This window comes from Bactrocera neohumeralis, unplaced genomic scaffold (genome assembly GCF_024586455.1).
Source record: "Bactrocera neohumeralis isolate Rockhampton unplaced genomic scaffold, APGP_CSIRO_Bneo_wtdbg2-racon-allhic-juicebox.fasta_v2 cluster09, whole genome shotgun sequence".
NCBI classification, from domain to species: domain Eukaryota; kingdom Metazoa; phylum Arthropoda; class Insecta; order Diptera; family Tephritidae; genus Bactrocera; species Bactrocera neohumeralis.
In genome coordinates, this window is record NW_026089622.1 from 35,860,866 (window position 1) to 35,869,411 (window position 8,546).

Sequence of the window (8,546 nt, forward strand, 5' to 3'; positions counted from 1 at the left end):
AAGAGTTATGATAGAAACCCAATAAAAACTTTATTGTATTTACCAAAAATTTAACAAGAAACCAGCCAAGAATTGCATATCAGTGTTAAAAACACAAAATATCTCTACAAAATCGTGGGACCCTATGATTGTAACTATTTGTGCAGAAACACTCCCTGATGCTACGTTACTACGACAGGAACAATCACTACTGGAAAGGAAAAAAATGCCCACATTGGAACAAAAGAAAACATTCCTCACTGCTCAATACGAGATAGCTGAGCGAATTGACAACAAAAATATGCATAGCTCTAAATATTCATCAAAATGACTCAGGTAAAAACTTGTTTAAGCCTCATACCAGCAATAATGTGCAATACAATAGACACGTTAATAAAAGTCACACATTCGTGTCAAACCAAACTAATAAATGTTAACCATTATGTGTCAAACCAAACTAATAAATGGCAACCATTATGTGAAATTTGTAAGGCAGGTCATAAAACAAGATCTTGCGAGAAATTTAAAAAACTATCAGTTTCTGACCGGAACAATCTTGTCAGACAACATAAGCTTTGCATCAACTGTCTGTCGAATGCTCATACGATAAAATACTGTGAAAGCAATTTTGAAAATATGAAGCAAAATAAATTTCAATAAACGACGGGATTGGTCCCTACAACTGCATCAAGTAATTCCGAAACCTCAAATCCCGAAAAAAGGGAAGAACAACCATGTTGCCCTAAAGCAGCAAAAATTCAAGCGCTACTTTCAGAAAATGAAAGCAAAATTCTTTTACCCACTGCGCTCATCACCATAGAACATAAGGGTGATTTATTCAAACTAAGAGCACTAATAGATCAAGGCTTTCAAATATTCTTTATATCATCAAAGGCTCAAAATCGGCTCAAATTGCCAATTAAACATTCAAATTTCAAAATTTCGGAAATGCGCTGATCAAGTACCCAAAATTTCACCAAAATATGCCCAATCACCATAGTATCTCCAAATGCGGATATAAGAATAGATGCAAAAGCCATCGTTCTACCGCAACTTACAAATTTGCTTCCAAGCTATGAGAGAAATAAAATACTCTGGAAAAAATGATCACGTCTCAAATTAGTAGATCCTAATTCTCATACTCCATCACAAATCGACATATTATTAGTCAGTGACTTAATACCTCAAATAATTCTTAAAGGTATTGAAAAAATCTCCAATAAATTTTTAGCCCAAAATACAATTTTTGAGTGGATTATAAGTGGCAAGTCCCTGAAAAAATCATTTCATTCACCACAAAAATGGAAAATATCTCAAACGAGGATTTAAATAATCAACTTAAAAAATTCTGGGAAACAGAAGAATTATCCCAAACTACCCTACTTTCAGAAAAAGACCAGGCATGCGAAGCCTATTACAAGTCCACAACAACAAGAAACGAGCATGGTCGTTATGTTGTGTGACTACCATACAAATCAACTTTTCCTGAAACCATAGCTCTAGTTCACCCTAGAATATCAGCAGTCCAGAAATTTCGAAGCCTGGAAAAAAGCATGATAAACAAAAGTGAGCATAAATCAGCATATGATAATGTGATGGACGAATATCTTGACCTCACCATGTGGAAGAAACTGTACCATATGAAAAAGTATCTAAAGGTAGATATTTACCTTATTATCTTCCACATCATGGAATAATATGACCTGATAAAATTACAACAAAAATACGAGTGGTTTTCAATGCCTCAAAGAGTATGAGCTCAGGCAAATCACTCAATGATGTACTATACACAGGACCAACCTGATCTCATGACGCTAGTTCTAAATTGGCGCATGTTTAAATACGTTTTCATTGGGAATGTATAATAGAAGAAAGGTATAGGCAAATTCTGGTATGACCACGGTTTCCAACGCATAGTCTTCCGCAAATATAACAATAGTCCAAATCACAAACTTAAAACAGTAACCTTTGGCATCAATTGCGCACCCTATTTGGCCATTAGAACATTACATGTACTGACAAATACAAATTTGCTTTTAGCATCTTCTGTGTTGCAAATACAAATATACATGGAGGATATACTATCAAGTATCCTGTAGTTCGACTGGTGTTAAGCGATTACCAGAGCGCGAATTCTACTAGCGATTTCATGCATTATCGCTAGTTAGTCTTTTCGCTAATGATTTGTAATGCAACGAGGCATCAAATCTGAAAAAACCCACCCCTAAAAAACGAAAATCAATGCGTATATGAAATTGCAATAACAACAATGTGCGAGCAGATCAAAATTCAACAGAAATTTAGTGTCCCGTACTATTTCTGCAGAAATTCGCAGGAATTGTAGTTCGATCGATCGCTCAGTCTGCCGTTGTAATTTTTACACTAAATTGTTTAGATCTTGAGTGTAAATTTTAGTTGAAGAGCAGGCGAAAAAGGTCAATAAAGAACGGACATTCCTTAAATAAAAATAATTTATTTTAGTGTTGTTAGTGAAAAAATTAAAGTCGAATAAAAAAATAAAAAAGTGAAGTGTAAAGTAATTTATAAGGTATACATTAATACCATAATAATCAATCAATATAATATTAACGTTAAAAAATTTTGCAAGTGAAACAAAACAAATAATAATAATAAAGAAGTTATAATAATAAAAAATAAAAACAAATGAAGGTAGCTAAGAAAATTGTAGGTGGGAGACATCTGCGTAGACTAGTAAGGAATGAGAGGTACAGGTGCGTTAAAAAGTTTAGAAGTGCTACTTTGCAGGATTTTATGCCAGAAAAATCGGTGCCCAATGTGCAAATAGCTAATAATTTACAGGAAATGGAAGTAGAAGAAAATTTAAATGTTTTTGAAGAAGATTCTGGAAAGAGTTTCAATTTAAATGAAGAATTAAGAGAATGGTACATAAAACATAGAGTTTCACGCGCATGTGCAATAGACTTGATACAAACTCTTCGCGGTATAAATGTTAATGTGAGTTCCTTTTATAAGTCCGATTGTCCGTCCAAGCCAAATATTTCAACTATTGCTGGTGGCGAATACTTGCATGTAGGATTAAAATGGCAATTAAATAATATAGACAAATTGATTCAGTTAGACGACACCTTGAACATTGATATTAACATAGATGGTTTACCGCTTTTTCAAAGTTCAAGAATTCAGTTTTCGCCAATTTTAATTCGTATAAATAATATTCAGGGAATGACAGTTTTCCCTGTTGGTGTTTTTGTTGGAAAGTCAAAACCTAAAAGCTGTGAGGAATATTTAAACTCCTTATTTTCCGAAATTACCGACTTAATTGAACATGGCTTGCAATTGAAAAACAAGACTATTAAAATAGATATTAGGGCTATAGTTTGTGATGCTCCCTCACGAGCTTATATTAGTGGAACTCCGTCACATACCTCCCGGTATGGTTGCTCCAAATGTACACAGGTAGGTCGAAAAATAGATGGTGTTTTGACATACAGGAATACCTCTAGTGATTTAATAACTGATGAGGATTTCTCGAACAGAAAGTACCCTGAACATCATAGTTCACATTTTGTATCACAAAAGAACGTACTTGAAAATTTAAACATTTCAATGGTCAGCCAGATTCCATTGGATTGTATGCATCTCATAGACTTAGGCATTATGCGCAAATTTTTATGCAGATTGTTGAACAATAAAGTTTCCTTTAAACTTTCCCTTCTAAATAAAAACAACATTTCTAAAAAACTAGTTTCTATTAGCTACCACATTCCAAAGGAGTTTGTTCGAAAACCAAGACCTCTAGAAGATTTGGTGCATTGGAAGGCAATCGAATTTAGACAGTTTTTATTATACACTGGCATTATAGCACTGAAAGGTGAGGTACATGAAGATATTTATTACACCTTCCTTTTATTGCACTGCGCATATAGGCTTCTTTGTTGCTCTAAGCAACGAGATTCAAACTTAGACACTGCCCAATTCATGCTCAATGACTTTGTAGAAAACTTCCCCATTTTGTTTGGTGAAAACAGTGTTTCTTATAACGTTCACAGTCTTCTGCATTTAAAGCAAACCTTGGATCTGGATCTTGCTACTCTTTTGAAAATTATTTGCAGTACCTAAAGAAAATGATAAAAAGGCCTTCAAAAATCTTAGAGCAGCTACATCGTTCTTAGGGATCTATGTTATAGATTTAGCAGATTCTGGAGCTGATATTGCAAAATTTGCTTTATCAGAATTAGAATGTAAGGCTTTCGCAATTCCCTTTGAAGGCAAACATATTGTAATACCAATGCTCCATTTTTATTACATGCGAAAACATTTTTGTTACCTGTAAATACGTATTACTAAATATATTATAATATACATATATAAATATCTTCAATAAAATAAAGCAGTAAAAAACGATACATTAACATGAAATCTAGTGATAATAAAACTAAAAAAATAACAATAATAGTAATAAGTAACAAATAAAATAAAAATAAAAAATAAATAAATATAAAAATTGCGAAATAAAAAGTAATAAATTACAGAAGGCAATATGGATGGTCCGAACCCAAAACGAATTAAAAGACTTGCTACAATCAAGAATATACAGAAAGGCATGTAAATGCGAAGATAAAGTATAAGCTGCCAACAAGTATATTCCTCTTTTCATTCATATATATTTTTTATTTCTAGAACTGATGGAAAGAAAAATGAGCCAAATTTCTGCACAGTACCAAGTGCTCCTAGAAGAAGTAGCGCAGCAGAAAGTCCTCATTCAGCAGCTTCTGAAAGAACGCACCGACGACTCATCGATAATGAGAGAATTTCCAATTAAAAACATAACAGATTTGGGCCGAATTAATGAAAATATAGAAGTTCGCGGAAAGAAGAACTACGTAAGTAATATTTTTTCTTTCGATTTCCTTATTTAAAATACGTTTCAGTAAATTTCGATTTTTATTTTTATTTTTACCGTTTCAACCCTTTACTTTCTTGCAGATCAAATGTATGACTCAAATTCTCCAGGGTTCTGGAGTGGTGAAAAACCTGAAGAATATTATAACAGACGAATTGGCCATGCAGTACAATATTGATGGAGTGTTGGGCAAAGATTCGCTCAAAAGCTTTACAAATTTTTTCGACGCCCTTATTGGTAAGAACAGGACAAGCTTTTTAATTAAAACAGTTGATAACAAATATATTTTAATTATTTTAGAGTCCATTCCTACCGGGATAGACGCTGGATCGCCAGAGAATCAACTGCGCCAAGCCCTTCAGCGTCAAAAAAAAACGCGTAATAAAAAAAAAAAAATCATTTAGTAAATAAAGAAAATAAATGATTAATAAATAACAATATAATATAAGATAGTACATATTTTAAAACTACTAAGTAAGAAAATAAATTAAAAAATACATATGTATAATTGAATTTAATAAATCTATTGCTTTGAATTTCATAAAAATTTCTTTTATTTTCGTAACTGGTTCAGTAGAATCGCTAGCGAGTTAGAATTAATGAAATTGCTAACGATTTTGAATTAGTCAAACCACCTGCAATTTCGAATTAACGAAATCACTAACGATTTGGAGTCAGTCAAATCACTAGCCATTTTGAATTAATGAAAACGCTAGCGATTCTGTATTAGCGATTCACTAACGATTTTGGAACTAGTCATTTCACCAATGACTGGTAATGCAGCGTCGCACCGATCGATTACTCTCGTAGGACATTGCAATGTAAAAATCGTTAGTCAAATAACATTGCGAGTAATCGGGCTGGAACTGGTTCTAATGATTAGGAATTAGTCATATCGTTAGCTCTTCCCCGATGGTACCGAACTACAGGGTAGCCACAGTATCGCATTAGTGTGCGAATCATTAGCGAAAGTTAAGAAATACATCAAATCACCCTGAAATAATAATATATATACAAAGGAAGATTTATTAAATACAGACTTCCTTAAATTTGAAAAGGCTAGTACAACCAAAACTCTAGGGCTTCAATGGAATGCGATAACGGATCAATTATTATATACAATTGAGTCAATATTATGGCCAAAGTCCCCGCTCGGAATATTATACCTCCGGAAAGTCGGAAATTTGAAAATTTTCATATCACTCCAGAAGAGGATGATATTCTCCACCGATTTTCATTATTTCCTAGAGCACTAAGAGTAGTCACTTACATGAACAAATTCACCCAAAGACTTAACCAAGAAATGAAAGGAATACCAAATGATCCTTGCGTACAACTAACGCATTCCGACTTGCAACATGCAAAAGTTAATCTCGTCACATACATCCAAGCTCGCTATTTCAGTTTCTCGAAAGACGACCACTCGAAAAGGGAAGCTCTGTTCTCGTCTTAAGTCATTTTTGGACACTAAGGGATTAATAAGGGCAAATGGAAGATTTTCAAACTCCAGCCTTAGTTATAACGAACGACATCTCATAATTATTCCAGAGAAATCCCGTTTTACTTACCTTCATCTAGCATATCTCCACCAGCTTACACTGTATGGTAAGCATCGCTTAATGCAAAAAATGGTCCGTCAAGAATTTTATATACCGAACTAAAGCCACAAATCAAAAGGACGATTTTCATGTGTAAACCATTTACCATGTACAAACACAAAATGCGTACGCAGATCATGGCAGCTTTACCACCTGAACGCTGCAATTATGCTCTACCCTTTACCGTCTCTGGGGTTTTGCTTTACCTTTCCAGAAAAAGGCCTCGATGTTAAAGTCTTCCTCATTTAGAAAAGGGTATGTGGCTGTCTTTGTATGTTTTACGACAAAGGCAGTACACCTCGAGCTTTGTTCAGATATGACTACTACGGCTTTTCTTGCAGCATTTGCGCGCTTTGTCGGACGTCGTGGATTTCCTTCAAATAAAATGAGAGACAATGAGATTCTCCATCACGAACTCAGCCACAGATGGAAGGAGGACTATCTCAAAGATCTCCACAAGTGATATTGGTGAAAAACGACCCAGAAGAAAGCCAATGTAGGAGAATGCGTTATAATACAGGACGAATGGCTTTCTCCAACTCACAAGAAATAAAAATATTTTTTAAAGAATAAACAGAACGTATTACTTCAAAACTTGTAATTATATTGAATAATACATTTTTATTACGTTTAAGTAATCTCACGAGTTTGCGCTCTCACATTCGATTTATACTTTCCGCACGTAAGTATACAAGTGCCTCAATTGTACAGCCACAACTGCAATGACCATAATGGTGCAAGGTATAAGTCGTGAACCTTGGCCCCATCTGTTTGCTTATTGTTTTGATAGAGGCTCATGCAAAGGGTACGTCCTCAAGAAATATATTCCTGAAGCCATTACCCAACTTCAAAATATAGGGCCTGTTCCTTGACTTTTTGTTTGTGACCAACTTACCAATTTTCATAATTTAGCTAATTTGTTTGGTGTCTCAATATCACCTCTTTTTTTAACGTTAATGGTAAGTGTTTATTCTATTAGTCTTCCCGGCACTCACCTTGTATTAAAAAAAACTTCGGTACGAAAATCGAAATTAAAAGCTGGAGCACGGAGCACGTCTGCGGTGTGTCGAATCGAAAACCAAAAAAAGACTAGTGCCTTGTCCGTCGGTCCCTTTTGTTCTTTTTTGTGTGATGTGGAATGTGATGATGATGTGGTGCGAAATGAAGGTGTGGTGTGGAATGATGATGTGGTGAATGTAATGTGTATGGTGTGGAAGTGTAATATTGCGAGGGGGGTTTGAGACTCATTAAGCCAGTAAGGAAATATTTTTTTTTTGTTTACGATAGCCTTCATTTATTAAAATGCAGTCGAAACAGCTTACAAAACATGAAAAATAAAGTTGATTTAAAAAATGGTCGCGTATTTTGTTCAGATATAGTCCAATTTTATAAATAAGATCCTAAGTCGAGTTATCGGTGTGCGCATAAGTTAACCGATGCTCATATTTACCCCAATACCTTCCAAAACCCAAAGGTTCAACTCGGGTCTCGCGGAGGATGGAGTCATGTGTAGAAGTTCACGCAAGTGAGGATAGTTCTCTGATCGTCATTCACTTGGGAGTGGCCAGAAACGATTCTTTTACATATGACTCAAGCAGCTCACGACTTCCGGTCTTTGACCAAGTATCCTCTGGGTAGCCTAAGAACATCCGTTTGGAGGCGAGCTAAAGTGAGAAGGCGAAACATCGCCTACATAGGGTTGTGAGCTGGGTTTGGGACCCGCCATGTAAAAAAACACCCCCAATGCAAAGTAGCAACCAGCCTCGGATGAGAGACCCCCTTTTGATGACGACCTTGGCAAACGAAATAAGGACTACGAATTGAAGGCATGCACCTGGAATGTCCGGTGCCTTAATTGGGAAGGTACCACTGCCCAGCTGGTTGCTGTCCTCACGAATATAAAGGCTGACATCACCGCCGTCCAAGAAATGCAATGGACGGGACAAGGACAAGGACGAGTAGGTTCTTATGGCATTTACTACAGTGGCCATATAAAGGAGCGCAAGTTTGGTGTGGCATTCGTGGTGGAAGAGAGACTCAACAAAACGACAAAGCGAGGTTCTTCAACATATCGCTCATTTGCG